Source organism: Drosophila guanche, unplaced genomic scaffold (assembly GCF_900245975.1).
Source record: "Drosophila guanche unplaced genomic scaffold, DGUA_6, whole genome shotgun sequence".
NCBI classification, from domain to species: Eukaryota; Metazoa; Arthropoda; class Insecta; order Diptera; family Drosophilidae; genus Drosophila; species Drosophila guanche.
The window spans coordinates 412894-431158 of record NW_022995764.1 but is presented as its reverse complement, the minus strand read 5'-3'; the positions used below and the strand labels follow the sequence as shown (position 1 = coordinate 431158).

Below are 18265 nucleotides of genomic sequence, written 5' to 3'. Positions count from 1 at the left end.
GAGAGAGCGAGAGCCATTTAAATTGATATATTGAGAGAGCAGAATGATAAAACGCATGCGCTGTCTGTTTGGCAGCAGCTGCTGCTGCAATGGTTCGGTGTAGAAGAAGAACGCTGTTATAGCGCGGAGCGGGGAACGGAATAAACAGCACTGTTATGGCTGTGGAGAGCAAACGATAAAACCTCCTCACCTGTCTGTGAGCAAAGTTCTGTGAGAGAGCATAAGGCCATGAAGAAACTGTAATTTCTTTATGCATGAGGCAAATAACTGCAATGGGCCGCTGAGAGCCGTAATTCTCTCTACAGAGAGAACTTTGGCAGAGAGAGCGAGAGCGATGTGTGACAGGTGTTTGTGTGTGTGGGGGCCGGTCTGGCTGCTGTCTGTGGCTGTCTCTCTCACTGTATGGGTGTTGGAGTTGTGTTTGTATTGCAGCTGGTCAAAACGATTGCCTCGCGGGTGGCGAGGAAATGGAGACTACGCTGACGGCGCTGCTCGCGTCTCTGTCGCTTAAATCAAGGTTATTTATTGAAATTGAAAATGAATCAATGCAATGGCAGGAAGGTGGGGGGGTGGTGATGTTGGGCAGGACTAGGGTTGGAAAGTCAGGTAGTCGCACGCATTGCTAAATTTTAAAAAGTTACCACATCACGATAAGGTGAATTAATGCCATTATTTTGCATTTGACTAAAAGTTTTCTACTCCCTTTCTCTCTCCACCACAAAATAAGTGAGAAAGGGGAGAGAACAATTGTTGCATGCAGGAGAATAAGAGGAATGTGTGTCATGTTAGAGAATGGGATATTTTTGAGTAAGGAAATATGTACAACATACATGCAAACTGGTCGGAATTGAAACAGGTGTGGGAAAGAGATTACGGGCAGCTTAAACGTTACTTTTAGGAGGTTTTACTCTGAAATGGACGTTTTCTTTTCGAAGTGGTTCAATATTTACCCTCTTCTCTTCATTCTTTCCATTCCCTCTGTTTCTTTTCATACGATTTTCTTATCCTTTTCGCCTACTGTAATTATTTTCCAATATTTGTGCGCAGACAGCCATTACGCATCTTTATTAGTTTCAGTTTCGTCTTCAGACCGTTTCATAAGTATCAAGACGGTGGAAAAAATAAGAGAGAAAAGCTTTTTATGGAGAACGAAGTTTCTGGTACGCTTAAGGATCTATGTATATCCTGGGTAGATGAATATGTATCTGTTTATGTACATATGTATGTAGGATATAGTCACTAATTTTGGCGGAAACCATATTTTCACATTAACGAATTTTCCAGCATAAGGTATACTGAATTAGATATGAATATTCAGCTATGTATACATATGTATGTAAATACTCTTTCTGAAGGGTATACAAAATAATTCTTAGGCAACCATCCGTTGTCTGACTTTCTTTCCTGTTCCAGTCTCATTGTTCCATTAATTATGAATAACAAGAGTGAAATAACCTTAAAAAGAGTATAAAATATAATAATGCATCCGTACTCGTTCTCTCTATTTCGTGTTCCCTTTTCATTATTCAACTAAACCATAGCCCTAAAAAAGGTTAAGTATACGCAGGGTTACATTTTATGTGTGAAACAGGATTCCTCGCAAGGATTTCCTTTGGCTTGCATTGCAATCCATATTAACTCCCCAAAACTCCCCCCATATTGCAGCCCTTTAATTTAATGCGTTCTACTTTTTCGCTTGGGGACTTAAAGCCACCCCACCCCATAGCTACCGCTCGCTTACCCCTCTCATAAGACTACTCGACAAAATCGAATATTTTTCCCGCTTCGAACCAAACCGATTTTTTCTGATAGACTGGCTGCTTTTCATTTTTTTAAAGAAGTATGGTTTTTTTATGGCAGAACTCTTTTTTTAAAGAATTTTTAAAGTCTGGTATTTTTTGTAATGTATAATGTATACCCTCTCGTTGGGGTTGAACAATTTTAGCTCAGCCGTCTCTCAATAGATTTTGAAGAGCAATACCTTAAACGACTCCCAATTATTGCACCTATTCATACAAAAATAGTGGACACATGATTGATTTTTTTTTTCGACTTTTCGCGAGTTATTGAATTCAATAATTCGTAAAAAATACCTCACCAAAATACACATTTTTTCATATCCAAGCTTAATATTTCACAAATGATAAGCTAAACCCACAAAGTGTTTGGGTACACTTTGTAGATGCGTTCATCAGCTTAATAAAATGACTAAGTTTATTACAACCAGATTTAAGACTTTAGTTGAGTGAAAAAAGAAGCACTATCTCTAAAAAAAGTGATAAAAAAAAACGGATTTTTTATATTGTATTAAAAAAGTCCTGCCATAGAAACAACAAATATTTGTATCAAACCACTTCTAAGCCCCATATCTTTCATAAAAAGTTGGTCTGGATCGAAGCGGCAAAATCGTGTCGAGTAGTGTAATCATACACTTTTTGACCATCAATAGAATATGTACAGATATATGACTCAAATCGCATTGACAGGAGCTCGAATATCTCGACACCTGACAATTGTGGCCAAAATACAGCGCCAACTGCTGTCACCCATCAAAACTTGGACAAGCTCTGCGAGTTTCTCTGTGTGAGTGCTTTTCACCCGGTACTCGAAGAGTAAATAGGGTATATGTTTGTATATATTTGTGCGAAATAACGGATGTATGTAACGCACAGAAGGGAACGTTTTCGACCCCATAAAGTATATATTTTCTTGATCAGCATCAATAGACGAGTCGATTGAGCCATGTTTGTCTGTCCGTCCGTCTTGTTGAGCGCCGGGTTCTCAGAGACTATAATAGCTAGAGCCACCAAATTTTGCATCCAGATGGCTGTATGCTCACACTGTTACAAGTGTAGTTCAAAATTGAGCCCCGCCCCCTTCCGACCCCACATCCTCAATTTTGAAGGTAAAAGAAAACTACCCATTTCGTAGGGAAGGACTATATGTATCAGATCGGCGAATTGGGATCAGATTGGATCATTATTATAGCCAGAATGAAGAAATTAATTTGCAGTGCCTGCGCCCGTGTTGGTGTGAGAAGTGTTGAAGATGTAGATGGCATACATATGAAGAACAAATTTACAATTAAAAAAAAAAAACCGGTAAGGTACAGATGTAGTACTGAGTACCGGGTATAAAAGTTGTGACGCGTAAGAAGCGTCTGAAACGTCCGTTCTCGTTTTTATTGGTTTCCTTTTTTGTACTATTGTGGTCTAGAAAAGTGACAACGAAATGCAAACCCCACTTTTGGAAGTTGCAACAATGTTGCAAAAGATGCAAATGGAGAGTTGAAGGATGGAGAATCGCAGATGCATTGAATGAAATCAGTGTGGGTTTTTCTTCAATTTAAACTCAATTAATTTATGTGTTTACATTAATTTTATGGCTTCTTTCTCCCAAAACATTCCTTTAAGTGAACCCACATCCTAATGAAAACCTCCCTTTATATTGAAATTCCCCTTTATTCCAACATAAAAACTCCTACTCTCTCTTCGCCCTCTCCGAAATTCCTTGCACTTCACTCACGAGTTTGCTGCAACACTGCAGACGGCCGACCATCCACTGGAAGCTGCCAATTCGCTGCCACAAAATGTCATGTATCGCGTCCGTTTTTTCTATTGCAATAGAAGAGGGGAAAAAAAGAATTGGTCGATCCGCGCTCCCATCATTGTGTAGCGTGTTTGTTGTTGTTGTTTAGGGAGCGGTTAACGTCTACAAATCGAATTGACACATGGATTTTTATCACAAGTTGCAAATTCCCAGCGACCCGTCCCGGCCTCCTCGTCCTCCCCCGACTTGCACCGTTATGGCATTGCCATCTCCAGTCCATCTGTCAAAAAATGCAGAATGCAAAAATATCCCCCAACACCTATCTACCCATCCAGGCAGCGCCTGGTGACGGACATCCAGACGACAACGAGAACCGGAACGACCAAAGCGACGCCACCATAAAAATCCAGGCGCCAGTTGTTCCTCTGTCACCCGCTGACTCTTTATCATCTGCACCACAGCTCTCTCTTTCTCCTGCCCCATGCCCCTTTATAAATTTAGACGCAGATATTATACAACTTTCAGATACATTCTGCATATGGACAACATTTTGAATGGCACGTGAAAGGAGAAGCAAAGAGAAGTAACAGTGGGAGTTGGAGTCAAAAGCTAAATATAATCTATCCAACAATTTACACACACAAACGCATGCAGAAACACAAACAATTATTGTTTTTGGCAATTGTTTATGAGTTGTGGTTAAAAGTATCTGTCAGAATTTTATGTAAATTTTTGTGGACAGCCGCGGGTTGTTTTTGTACCATACAAATGTTCTACTTCCACTCCTACTTTTCAATGGAGATTGCAATTAATTCTGTTACAGATGGCTTACCATGTTGATGTAAGGAAGGTTTGCATTCCCCACGTGTCATCTACTCTGTGAAAGATCAACAGTGCACGATTTGTGTGTGCTACTTTGAGATACATTTAAGGTTATGTTTTTGTATTTGTATATTTATGTTAAAATATTTATTCATACGCTCAGGTATATTTTTTATTAGTACGGAACAACTTTAAAGTATTCTTCAAATAATTGTTAGTAATTGTTTATATATTTTCTAAGATTTCTTGTGACATTTTAAACTATTTTCTGGATGAAAAGTTTTCAGGATATTTCTAAGATTTTTACTAATTTAAACATATACAACATACTTCGAAAATGTTCAAAGATGAATAAATATTCTTCCAGGAATTATTTTTAGAATTTATTTATTGGTTATGTTTTGTTTCTTCTCTCTTTTTTATTGAATTATATTTCTTTTTGTTTTTCTTTATTCCGTTATTTTATCGAAAAAATGCCCATTAAACATCCATGAAAACTTCATTTAAGATAGACAATACTACTCCCAGAAAACACAACCAGCCCCAATTATCGATTGGCTTTGTATAATCGCTCGGTAAAACAATTTAATATTAAGTTATACTCTACATAACCACAACTTATAGTCACATTATGGAAAGCTTAGCAAACAGCAAAAAGGATACCCAAGGATACGAGTATATCCACTGCATGCCGTCTGGCAATCCAGAATCCAGAGCCCCGACAAAAACACAACTCAAAATACAATTCATCTGCATAAACATTTGTGGAGCAATTGAAAAACAAACAACACGAAGGAACGAACGAACAGAGCCGAACAGAGGCAACAGCTACACGACAAATAACACAGGCCCCAAATTGCATGTGAGTGGTGCAGAATAGAAGAGTAGATGAATGGTCATCTGTAGCCCCCCCCCAGCCCAGCACATAATAAGCCCAAGTCCCCGGCCCAACATCTATCGCTAAACAAATTAACAGGAACACACAACAAGGAGTTGAAGAGTGCCCCGATGAATGGGTGTATGTGGTGTGTGGCCATTCATCAAGTGTGTGGTGTTCTGGCTTCTGGCTGGCAAGGATAGTTGTGACCGTTAACTATGCAATTGCCATTGCCAAAAGACAATGGGAAGCAAGGCGTTTGAAAGGGAAAGTTTATGTTCCACCTCCCCACCAGAATGTGATGAAATTCAAATGGTGAATAGGAGCGTGCCACAGATGAGGGTGAGGCATGCAGCAGAAGTGAGGAGTGGAGGGGTTGCATATGCTTCGCACACATAACGAGCCCAAAACACTAAACTCCAAAACTGAATGAATGAGTGTCAAGTGTGATATATCACCGCAAAAACATGACCATAAGCATGAGTGATAAACGCTGTTGAGCTTCGGTTAGCGCACTGCAGAACACACACAGATACACACTCATATGCACTGTCAGAGAAACACACACACACCATCGCACATATGGAGGCAGTCATAGACATGTCAACATGTTGATGATGGTAACTAACTAGAGCAAGAGCTACAGCTCCACTACGAAGTGGAGACCGGCTGACTGCTATCCAGAGGCTGGTGGAATTTTTGGATTGGTAGGAAGAGAGATCCCTGCCCAGTGGCTGTGGAAGTGGTACTACCATCCAGAGGCCGGAGCCAAAGCTGAGGCGCGATAAAGCGATGAGGACAACAGAAAGAGGTGGCACGGCTGACATTCAGAAGCGGGTTAGAGCATTGTAGAGGGAGTCATGGCTGGCAGGCAGGCAACAGAACGAGGCAGCTCTAAACACATTCAAAGTGGTGCACAGTGGTTTAAAGTCGGTAGGGAGTTGTCAAAGTTGCTCGGCACACTGCAAAATTATCTTCGTCTGTCTTGGGCTCTAAATCCAGCAACAAAATACACAATCTTTTTGACGTTTAAAAGTGTGAAATAATCATTTAAAATAAAGAAAGGGCAATGTGGTTTACAGATTACTCATTCATTTTAGAAAATAAATTATATTTTCTGGAGTGAGTTTGGATACAATCTTTGATTGGAGGACAGGATGACTCAAAGACGCTTCGAACGCTCTCATCCCAAGCCGCAAAGCAGCACCAACCGAGGTTATCGGGGCATAACGCGCTGCAATTTTTTTACAATTTGAAGCCACTTTTTGGGCCCTGTGCAATGTTGTGTGCAACATACTGCGGCAATCACAAGTGATGAACTGCAAAATGTCACAAAGCGGAAATGGGTTTTGAAGCGAGAAACACAGATACAGAGAGAGAGAGAGAGAGAGACGAGTTTTTGGAATAGAAAGCCACTGTGGCCGCTGTTGTGTGATGCCCTCTGATGGCCGCCTGTCCTTCAGTGTTGTTCCGTGTAGTGTTCTAGTTGATGTTTTTTGGTCGTCACAAAAAGGCGTCAAGGCGTTTAAGCCGAAAACAAAAACTGGAAACTAGGAATTCATTGGCCAAAAACAATGCAATTAATTTCACTTACCCGTCACCACCGTCACACAGTCACCATCATACAGTCACCGTGAATGATGATGATGCTGCTACAGTTGTCTGACGGAGTTTTTGCATCTACACCGTAGAAAAGGGAAACATTTTTGGGGGTGTTCATGGAGTGATTACCCACACATATCATAATTGTTTTGCTGAGTGTAGCATTGCCCTGATCCAAATCCAGTTGCAACTTTATACACTCGTCCAAAAACTCCAAAGCGAAGCGGAAGTGTCAACGAGGCTAGGCTTTTCTACTGCTACGACGAAGAGCGTTGATGAATTTCATGGTTGTTGATTTTATGATTGCCTGTTGTCGGTTGTTGCTGTTTGCTGCTCTCTTTCTTTTTCTCTGGCTGGTTATTTTCCGTTGCTTTAGCTGATTGTTAGCCATCAGTGTAGAGCCGAGTGTAGAAAATGGAGATTGGAGACTGGGGCAGTTCAGTTCAGTCTCTCACATGTGCCTTGACTTTTTACAATTGTCAACTTCAATTTTATTGCTGTTCCAGCCTGGTGGCTGTTGTTGTTGCTGCTGTTATCTGATGCTGTTGCTATCCTTGTTGCTGTCAGCACCAGTTTTAGTTTTGGATTTTATACCCGGTACTCGAAGAATAAATAGGGTATATGGTATTTGTGGTGGAAAGTGGATGTATGTAACGTGGATCAGCATCAGCTGCCGATTTGATATAGCCATGTCTGTCCGTCCGTCTGTCCATCCGTCTGTCCGTCCGTCTGTTCGTCTTGTTTGACGCCTCGTTCTCAGAGACCATAAGAGCTAGAGTTACCAAAGTTTGTGTTAAGACTCATGTAATACACACTGAATTTAGTTTCTCTCAAAATTTCGCACCGCCCATTCCGCCCCCACAAAAGGTAAAAATCTGCTGTATCAATTTTGAAGATAAACGAAAGTAAATTGGGATTAGATTGGATCATTGTTATAACCAGAATCAGGAAATTAATTTTCAGTGGCTACCCCCACCCCTTCGAGCAGATTTCCTCATTTAGTTGCTCATTCTCTCTCGCTCGCATTCGATGCCTCATGCAGTGTACATCACTGGGGGAGGGTGGAGAGCTAAAAGGGCGAAGGAGAAGTGAAGTAGATCTGGATGACAGATGTAGTAAAAAATTAAATATTAAAATAAAAAAAAACTACCAAGTTACAGATATACTGTCTGAGTACCTGTTATAAAAGTTGTGACGCGTACGAAGCGTTTCACAAACGTTCTTACTCCTTTCGTATCCATACCCATTAATTGTAGTTCTCTGGGGTGTCTAATGGATACTTAGGAGTGTATGCAACAGGCTTGCATACTTTTGACGGACATTAAGAACTGCATATGTTGTTGCTCTGTTTCAGTGAAAGTATCGCTAGAAAACTGTGGTATCCACACTTTTAAGGATACGGCGTTCCACTTTGTTAGATCAATAAATAGAAGAAACTTGTACATCAATATCCAAATTCTTTATAATTGGTTAATGTTTACAGTTGGAAAAATGTAAGGCAGCTTTAATATTCAATATCTTTACTTATAAATGATTACAGATTAATACCGTTTGCAGCCATATACATTAATAAATTAATACAATCTTCCAATGCTTAGCTTTATAAATTCCAAATGTCCACTAATATTTCCTCTTATATTCCTCCTTTACTTCCTCCGTTTCTTCCTCCTTTTCAGTAACATTTTCTCTTATATTCCTCCATTTTTGTATATTTGAACTCCTTGTAGAGGGTATTTTTTAATACACACAAATGCTTAGTTTTCCTTTTGTTTTTTTAATATCCGGTACTCGACGAGTAAATAGGGTATATTGTTACACACAGAAGGAAGCGTTTCCGACCCTACAAAATTTATATATATTCTTGATCAGCATCAATAGCCGAGTCTATTGAGCCATGTCTGTCTGTCCGTCCGCCTTGTCTAGCGCCTGGTTCTCAGAGACTATAAGAGCTAGAGCCACCAAATTTTAAATCCAGATGGCTGTATGCTCACACTGTTACAAGTGTGTTTCAAAATTGAGCCCCGCCCCCTTCCGCCACACAAAGAGCGATATAGATAAAAGAAATCTACGCCATTCCGTAGGGAATGACCATATCTATCAGATTACCAAATTGGGATCCGATTGGATCATTATTATAGCCAGAATGAAGAAATTAATGTGAAGTGTCTGCGTCCACTCCGACCAGCTCTTTTTGTTTTTTCACATTCTCTCATGCATTCTCTTCAGTGGCTCTGCAGTGTGCGGCTATAGGAGAGGGGGCGAGCTTAAAGGGCGTGTTGGTGTGAGAAGTGATGTAAATGAAGATGACATATGTAGAAAAAATGTAATATTTGAAAAAAAACTACTAAAAAGATTTCCTACTGAGTACCGGGTATAAAAGTTGTGACGCGTAAGAAGCGTCTCAAACGTCCCTTTCGTTTTGTTTCTATATTTTGTTTTTTTTTATCACATTTGCTTGTAGTTTAGCTGTGGAGCACACAACATTATGGCCGCATGTCAGGGGCGGACGGACATTGTCACATCGTGAATCCTTCAACGCCAACTGTGGACAGGCGACACCCATCTGGTTGGTGGGTCAGGTGTCCTGTCAGGTTGTGGGTATGGGTATGGGATCGGGTACAGGGGTAGGGGTATTGAGGCACCATGTCGAGTGTCGCTTTGTGGTCTAAACGAAACTCTAAGCCATTGGCATTGTTGTTGACTGTTGACCGACCTCAAAGACCCGCCTTCCTGCCTGCCTGCCATCAACCTCTGCCTGCCACCGTTCTGATTGTTCTTGTCGTCAGCATTTGAAATCAACATTTTCAACCATACTATGCGCCATTGTGGGTTGATGTTTTTGGCGGACAAACCCAGTTTTCGCAGCGACATTTGATTTGTCAAAGAGGTGAAAGAATAGTTTAAACAGGAATTGAAAACGATGAAGGTTTTGTGATTGACATGACGTGACTTTGAGCTTAGCTTGAAGGTGTTTGAACCAAGGTTTAGCTTTCTTTTTTTAGCAAACAGTTCTGCCAGAGCTGTAGAGCCTAAAGAGACGCCCGTAAAAGCATTAAACCCATTTTAATCTCTAGTTACAATGTCATCCTCTGTGATCTTTTGTGGCTTGCATCTAATATTTATAGACCACAGTGTAACGCCTACCCCAAAGACCTGGCTATGGGGTATTAATTTTACTCATAAGATCACCGCTTAAAGAGAAACCAACAGAGGCCAGATGCAAAGATCCAAAGCGACTCAGACAACACACAAACAGGTGACAAATGACATGCTGGACTCAAAGTAATTTCTTTCAATTAGACGATGTGCAGGCGCAAAAGATCTTTCTGTCGTCTTTGTGGCTGTACTTGGGCGACAGTGGCTACTACTGAGCACTTTTGTCTGTCGTTGACATTGACATAGCGCGTGCAGCGTGATCGCCCAGAGGACTGAGTCTCGGTCAGGTCTCTCCTGATGGCACGAATCAAATCAAGCCCCTGTCTGGCTGGTAGTTATTTATGTTGCACATTTTGCGCCTTAATGGCTAATTCAAAAGTTGACAGATGTGCGTAATTTATTTGCACCTCTCTCTGCAGCTATTCCTGATCCTTCTTCTGTGTCTTCTTAGCTTCCTTCTCCTCCTCTCTGTGGCACTTGATAAACGATCCTCGTACTGTGGTGTTGAAAAATGTTGCAGGCGCAAAAAATAAGTAGAAGGCAAATATGGCTGCAGATAACCAATGAGACATGGGACCACAAAATGAAAGAGAAGAAAGATCTTTTGAGTTGAAAAATATCAAAATATGGCAGAGGAATAAGTGGAAGCAGCGAAACGATTACTAAGAGGAGAGATTGCCCCTTCTTTAAGCGAATAAATTGTGAAGAGATATTCTGAAGGAATCCATCATTAAATCTTCAACATATTCCATGCAAAATGAAACCAAAATAAATTCAAATGTTACCATTTATATTTCTTAAATTTCCGCACACACATACTTTACACTTTCTATTCCACATTTCCAATGCAATTTTACGCACATTAACAATTCCACTAAATGTGATTTTCCCCATGAATTGGGCGCATATTTAATGTAGTCAAACTGAGGTGAGTGCCTGGGAGCTGAGTGGTGTGGCTGTGGAAATGCTAATTTTACCATCAGGGCCAGTTAAAGGATGGAAAAGAGCGTAGAGCACACTCGAAATTAAAACCAGAGTGGTTACAACTTAAATTAAAACACTCAAGAATGATTAAGAAATGCGCAAAATAAATGGGGAGCGGGGAGGGAAGTGCGGGAAAAGTGAACACAAAAGCAAAAAAAAAAAACCCAAAATGAAATGGGAAAGAGATCCCCAAGACCAAGCCAAGTCAGTGATGGAGCGGATGATATGCCCGCGGGAATTGCTGCTGCTTAAGAAGATGAGAGTAGACCAAGGACCAAAAAGCACAAGGAGGGGCTGGCCAACCTTCCTTCAAGCAGCCAAAAAGAAAACCAGGAAAAATGCAAAAAGCCAAAAGAAAAACGAACAACCAGTGGAAAATGAGAGGAACGAAATTTTGTAATAATTTCATTTTGCAAATGACGTGCGAGTAACGAAACAAAAGAAATTAAATTTAACATACAAAGGAAAATGGGAAGAAAGTCTCTCAAAATAGGAATGAGAATTAGGGAATACGAACGGGGAATGGGAATCGCTGGCATTGCCTGGGAGCCTTATGCATTATGAATCGGTATGTCTTGGAAGCTTGCAGCTTCGGGGCGTTAACAAAAACTATTTCTGCAGATGAAATGCGGAACGCGAATTGCCTCTTCTGTTTTTTTTTTAATGTCAACACCGAGTGCCCTGTGGGCGAGACATTTAGAATTTTATTATGAATGAAATATAAATAGAAACATCAAACAGCAAAAGCGTGATATGGAGGACGGTGTGGAGAGCAACAGCTCCATAGGAACAGAGGTGCAATAAAATTTTGTTTCACTAATGTAACCCCCTGACGGACCCGTACCGCGGCCCTCTCGCCAATGACCACCAGATGTGGCCACGGCGATAGCCCACAGATAGACGTTGATAAAAACTCATTTCAACTGATGGCCCCGAAGTTCGCAGTGTGGAGTTTTTTTGTTTGTTTTTTCTACTAACCAAGAAACGGTGGGCGAAGGCTATGAGAAGAGTGTGGTATTTGAAAAACTATGTGAGTATTTTAAATTAATTTTTAAAAGTTGTTTTGATTTTTTGATTTTAACCTTGTACTAAAATCTTTCTGCATAGACTATTTATTTATTTTTTAGTGTAGACTTGTTGTTTGAAATATAAAATTAGTGATAAATTATTTTATTATCATTTAATATTTTGATAACCAATGTATTCGATTCAAGTATATTTTTCGACAGTAAAACCCTAAGCAATTTATTTCTGAATTAAAATTTAAAATTATTGTTTTTACTTAAACAGTTTTTCCTTTAAATTCCATAAGAAAATATTATCTTAAATTTTAAATCTAAAATACTTTTTCAAAATTAAAAACTGCTACTTGTCATTAAATGTCCTTAAAATCTTCACACTTCTTTCCCATTTCCCCTTCGGATCTACTATTAGTTATACAATTAATTCAATTTTCTATTGCCTTTGTACCACTGTGCACTGGGCAACCAATGGACCATGGACTCCTTACGCTTGACGTACGAATGCTGGTGGAGGGCACACTTTGACGACTACTGACATGACGGGTGTGAATGACCAATACTAGTAACCAGTACCAGACGTTGGCTCGCCCAAGACCCCATGCTACACACACACCCCTTGCCACACTGTTGCTGCTCCTGCTGCTGCAGCGTTGGCAACGTGTTTTGCTCTGGTTCTCGTCCTTGTTCTGGTCGTCGTCGCCATCGTTGCGTTATATTTTAATATATTTGATACAGACCATTACTTTTAACGATTATTTTCTAAAGTAATTACGTTTCAAGTATGAGAAATATGAAGAAGCAAAAGTCGGGACAGCGGGCAGCGCCATCATCCACTCTATAGACCCCACCCAACCTCTCACATGGCCTCACAGTCGCCGCATTAAAATGAAAAGAGCTTAGAGTTCAGATCTCTCTATAGCCTCCTGGCTCTGTTCCTGGCTAACGACAGCATTACGAGGCACAAACCCCAAACCCCTTTGACGAACCATGAATTAAATTTGTAGACAAAAAAAAAAAAAAAAAAAAAAAAAAAAAAAAAAAAAAACAACAAACGAACGAGCCAAAAGATAGGTAGAAATTCTCATCAAGTTGCTGGGCTCGTTTTTATTAGCATTCTTAATTAATATTGCTTTCGGTTGTTAGTATTTGATTGTTCAGAAAACCCTCAGCTGAAGGTATGAGTGGGATTAGCTAAACGTCCTGATACCTTAAGACACTCAAACTATTTTGAGGAGGACTTTATTAGCAATTGAGGTGGTGTATGTTTTGAGGTGAGAACAGGTCATAACTGCAGATGGGTTTTGGTAAAAATTTGTTGGGTGTATTCAAAGCTCAAATAGTAAACCTAAATTGTATAAATTGTTTTAAGAATACCCATATATTCCACCACTTTAATTCCTCATATCGATTTATTGAATACATTTTATTCTCTTCCACTGCCCAAAAATCGTTCGCCTCAGTTGACGGGTCATCTCTCAAGTGAGAGCTGACAAAAGACCCAAGCTCTAAACTGAAGCTTGAACATAAAGAAAAAACTAAATAAATATACGAGTATGGGATGGGGAAAAAATTAGAAACAAAAACGTATGTGGGATGGCTTGCATGTCTCCGGAGTTTGATGCAATGGGTAAGGTATAGATAACCAAAGGACTAACAATGAAGGAAGCATCTTAATTATACCGCTGAGAGTAATTTACGTTGCCTTCCTTCTTTATTATATGTACGGCACAAGCGAGGAGATAGTCCAACAACAACAAAATAACCAAACCGAACTCCGAACCCTTTTTACCCACAACTTCGTCCAGTGCCAGTTAGTGGTCCAAAAATTTCATGATGTATTTTTTGTCCCCTCCAGGTCCAGTCCGGGCATGCCAGCCTCACCTCAAATGTCCATGTCGATGTCCATTACCTCTCCTATAGCCGCCTGTGTCTGAGTCTATCCCTCTCTTTCTATCCCCTCTCTCTGTGGTGGGGGGAGGGCGGTGATTTGGGCTTGGGTGTTGTTTATGGTTGTGTGTTGTGGGTGATTTACAGACCCTTTGAGGTCCGTCCAGGGTGACGCTTGACCCATTAGTGGGCGAAAGCCCAAAAGAATCAACCCTTGACTGGAGTGAAGGTTGTCTTTTGTTGTGTATGAATGGATTCGTATGTCGAGCAGAGACTGTAGAGTGTAGAGACCAAATCATGAAATCATTGTTCATGATGATGACCAATACATTATCCATTCAAACGGACCTCAAACGGCTTTTGCTGTTCTACAACTATGCACGAAACTGTCTGTGTGTGTCTTTGTCCTTCTGACTGTGTGTGAGTGAGTGTGAATGATTTCAGCTGGCGTCGGTCCTACTGGGACCCATTCTGCTGCTCGTGTTGCTGTTCTCTGGTGCTGCATACTCGTAAAAATTGTATGAAATGTGGGGTGGAATAATAATTTGAAATAAGTTTTTGGGTTTTATAACTTTGGCCCAAAATGCCAATGGTTTTTGATTAAAACGAAGTCTATACTTGGCTTAAAAATAGTGTACCAATAATTATAAAACTCTCCAAATTATTTAAATATGAAAAAACTTAACTGGACACTCTGAGCTGAAGGAAATATTTTTCGACCCTCTTCCAAGGCACATTTACAATCAAAAATTAATTGTAAATAACACTATATCCCTTGGAATTTACCACCTATTTGAAGTAGTTGAAAACTAATTCTTAATAATACTCGAAGAGTAAATAGGGTACATTTTATTTGTGGGGAATAACGGATGTATATATGTAACGCACAGAAGGAAACGTTTCCGACCCCATAAAGTATATACATATATTCTTGATCACCACCAATAGCCGTGTCTATATATGCATGTAAGTCTGTCCGTTCGTCTTGTTGAGCGCCTGGATCTCAGAGACTATAAAAGCCAGAGCCACCAAATTTAGTGTGAAGACTCTTTTGATATCACAACGCTACAAGCGTATTTCAAAATTTCGTAAGCCTCCTTCCGCACCCACAAAGGGCGAAAATCTTCCACAGCTACAATTTTAGAGATAAGAGAAGAAAAGATAATTATAGAGAATAGCCATATCTATCAGATCATCGAGTAAGGATACGATTGGATCATTATTATAGCCAGAATAAAGAAATTAATTTGCAGTGGCTTAACCCACCCCGTCCAGCAGTTTTTTGTTTTGTTGCACATTCTCTCACCCACACTCTGCTTCGTGTAGTGTGTGGCTCTATGGGAGGGGGCGAGCTAAAACAGCGTGTTGGCGTAAGAAGTGATGTTGATTTAGATGACAGATGAAGAAAAAATGTAAAGTTTGAAAAAAACCGCTTAGGTACAGATGTAGTATTGAGTGCCGGGTATAAAAGTTGTGACGCGTAAGAAGTGTCTAACACGTCCCTTCTCGTTTTAATTAAAAATTGTATAACACTAATTATACAATTCGCCAATTGATATAACTGCAGTTAAAAAGCAGCAACGCCACTCAGTTTATGTAATTTTACCTTGACGCGTATGCGATATAATTTGTGAGCATTTGGTTTGCTGGGTAGTGTGATACATAAATATGTATTAAGGGATTTTTTCTAGGGATGGGGATGGGTGCTAGCCACTGCAAATGCATTTCGTCACTCTGGCTATAATAATTGTCCAATCTTATCCTTATTCGGTGATTTGATAGATTTGGATATTCTCTATCTTTCCCTTCTCTTATCTTCTCTTACCCCTCAAATTGTAGCTGTGGGAGATTTTCGCCCTTTGTTTGGGCAAAAGGAGGCGGGGCGAAGTTTTCAAATACGCTTGTAACATTGTGATATCACAAGAGCCTTCACACTGAAATTGGTGGCTATAGCTTCTGTAGTCATTGGATCCAGGCGCTCATCAAGACGAACGGACAGACTTACATAGATATATCGACACGGCTATTGATGCTGATCAAGAATATATATACTCTATGGGGTCTGTGCGTTGCATACATACACTAGCGGGTACAATAATCAGATAACAACATTATAGCCCCTGTATTCTCCCACCCATCCAAGGTACTTAAAAGGTCTAATTCCCATACAAAACCCCCCAAGAAACTGAACCTCTTCAGTCTTAACCTCAATCTATTGTCTTGCCCCCTGTGTTAACATCACGTTCATAGTGCTGTGGCTCAAGACAAGACAATAGTTCAAAGCGCCAGACAGGTCACAAAACAATTGGACTTGAACCTTCGTTGGAGGGGTTTGAGGTTTTCTTCTGATATGGGAACTGATTGGTAGCTGGCGACAAAGCCGTAGACGTTTTCGGTGAGACAAAAGGCAACATCTTCGAGTGCAATTGGCTAATTGATTTCGATTCGTGCCCTTGCATTGTACGGTTCACACGTACCACTAACGCAGCATTGTAAAGGGGGAGGGCGATAGATAAAAGCAAACGTTAGCAGGACCTTTGGCTTGTCATTATTTGTCCTTGTCCATCTGAGATTTGTCTTCATCTAAGAGATTTTTTCCCACTTTTTTTGTTCTTTTTCCCCTTGCTGATTTTATTCTATAGCTAATTCGGCAAAAGACGCAGACACGGCAGCAATCGTTAGATATCGGTTACATGTTCTCAAATATTGAGATACTTCAGCGTTACCAATCAAAAACTTTGCGACACATTGTCAATGCTCCGTTTTATGTATCTAATGCAAATATCCACGAAGATCTTAATATTCCAACCATTAAAGAAGAAATAAGAAAAAAATAGTAAGAAATACATCGAAAGATGTAGGGGCCGAAAGTAGGGAGATGGCATAGAGCATCACTGATAAACATAATTGCATGTTCAGTAGAGCTTAAAAGTGCATTCCGAAAGAGAACTCCGAAAGTGGATCGTAAGCGCAAGCTTTACGCTGAGCTTACGAAAGAGAGTCGCTGCAGTGTTAGAAAATGCAAGCGAGAGCGTGCGCTTATCTTAAAGAAGAGAATAAGGTATCGAGAGCATAGAATAAGCCCTTGAAGTTTGACCGAAATTCCACTCAATTCAGCGAAAGATCATACGATTGTCCCGTTAAAGCTCTTAAACGTCATCAGATCTTCGAGCTTTATGTTCGGTACAGCATAGCTTCACTGGGATGAGTTTTGCTGGAGTTATTAGCAAAAAATCGATCGACAAAACCAGACGCGATTGTGGTAAGTCTTATATATGTAGATATAACCTACACTAAACTTATATAATCCCTCGTGGTGAAGTTTTCTTGCAAGCCATAAATTCAAAGGAATCTGTGTTGATCTGTGCTAGTGCCTAGTGAAAACAATAATCAACCAAGGACAAAGGTCAGGAGCCCTATCTTTCTTAGCAGCCTAAGTGCGCATAAGTGCATATACGAGAGGCGTATCACCGAAGTCATCCCCAAATCCACAAGGGGTATAATTCGATTCCCCCCTCTTCTGCTCCGAAACGCCGAGCATCGAAAACCTCTGACTTGGGTCAACTTTAGTGAGGCGTAGCATCCCTTAGGAAGCTCAGCGCGTTAGGCGGCGCCTCGGAACCTTTCACCAGCGCCACTGAGACCACCAGTTTGTCGCGCACTTTAGTGCTTATGTAAGCGGCAGATCGACATCAAGCCGGATGTTCCACATTTTAGCCCAGTGTCCAGAGCTAGAACATTGGGCGTGATTTTGACGGACCTGACTACAGAGGAGCCACTGCCAACAGCAGGACAGATGTCCGGAGTTATGCTGTGTTAATTTGCACATTTTCTGGGACTAAGTTCAATATGCCATTTTAAGGCCAATTCTCTGGCGGTTACGTATATGTATATTCAAGCATCGGGAATCATGAGTGTTTGTAGAAAAGAGTGGGTTGAAATAATAAATTGAAATTATCAAATCGTACTTGCAGGTACATTCGTGTGCATATATTGTTAAAACTTTATATTTTTCCCCAGATACCAGCACCTACGTCATCCTTGAGCTCAACGATTACGAAAGGAGTAAGGGTATTAGAATACCAAAACCAAAAGAAAACTGTGAGTTTGTAAACTTAAAACCATATATGCACAGAGTATAAACGTAACCTGCGTGTTACTAAATATTTAATCATAACCGTAATGGGTTAATATATCTCGCCCCCTTTTATTCTATTACCTACCTATGATTTTTAGTCTTTATACGCGCAACAGACAAGCAAGGTCGAAGTGGTAGGATGAAAACTGCCTGATTGTTCTAGGGTCTATACGGTTCAATTTACCAGTATAGCATAAGTTGGGAGGGTAGAGAAGAGGGATTCTCGAC

The 18265-nt window shown here is 40.3% G+C and overlaps 1 long non-coding RNA gene across 1 annotated transcript; it reads left to right on the top strand.

Annotated features, from left to right (window-relative positions):
- Nucleotides 1-17134: 17134 nt before the first annotated feature.
- LOC117591080 lies at nt 17135-18058 on the top strand. Its single transcript, XR_004574350.1, has 3 exons — nt 17135-17161; nt 17222-17833; nt 17920-18058. It is a non-coding gene; the product is annotated as an uncharacterized LOC117591080 (long non-coding RNA).
- The last annotated feature ends 207 nt before the right edge of the window (nt 18059-18265 follow it).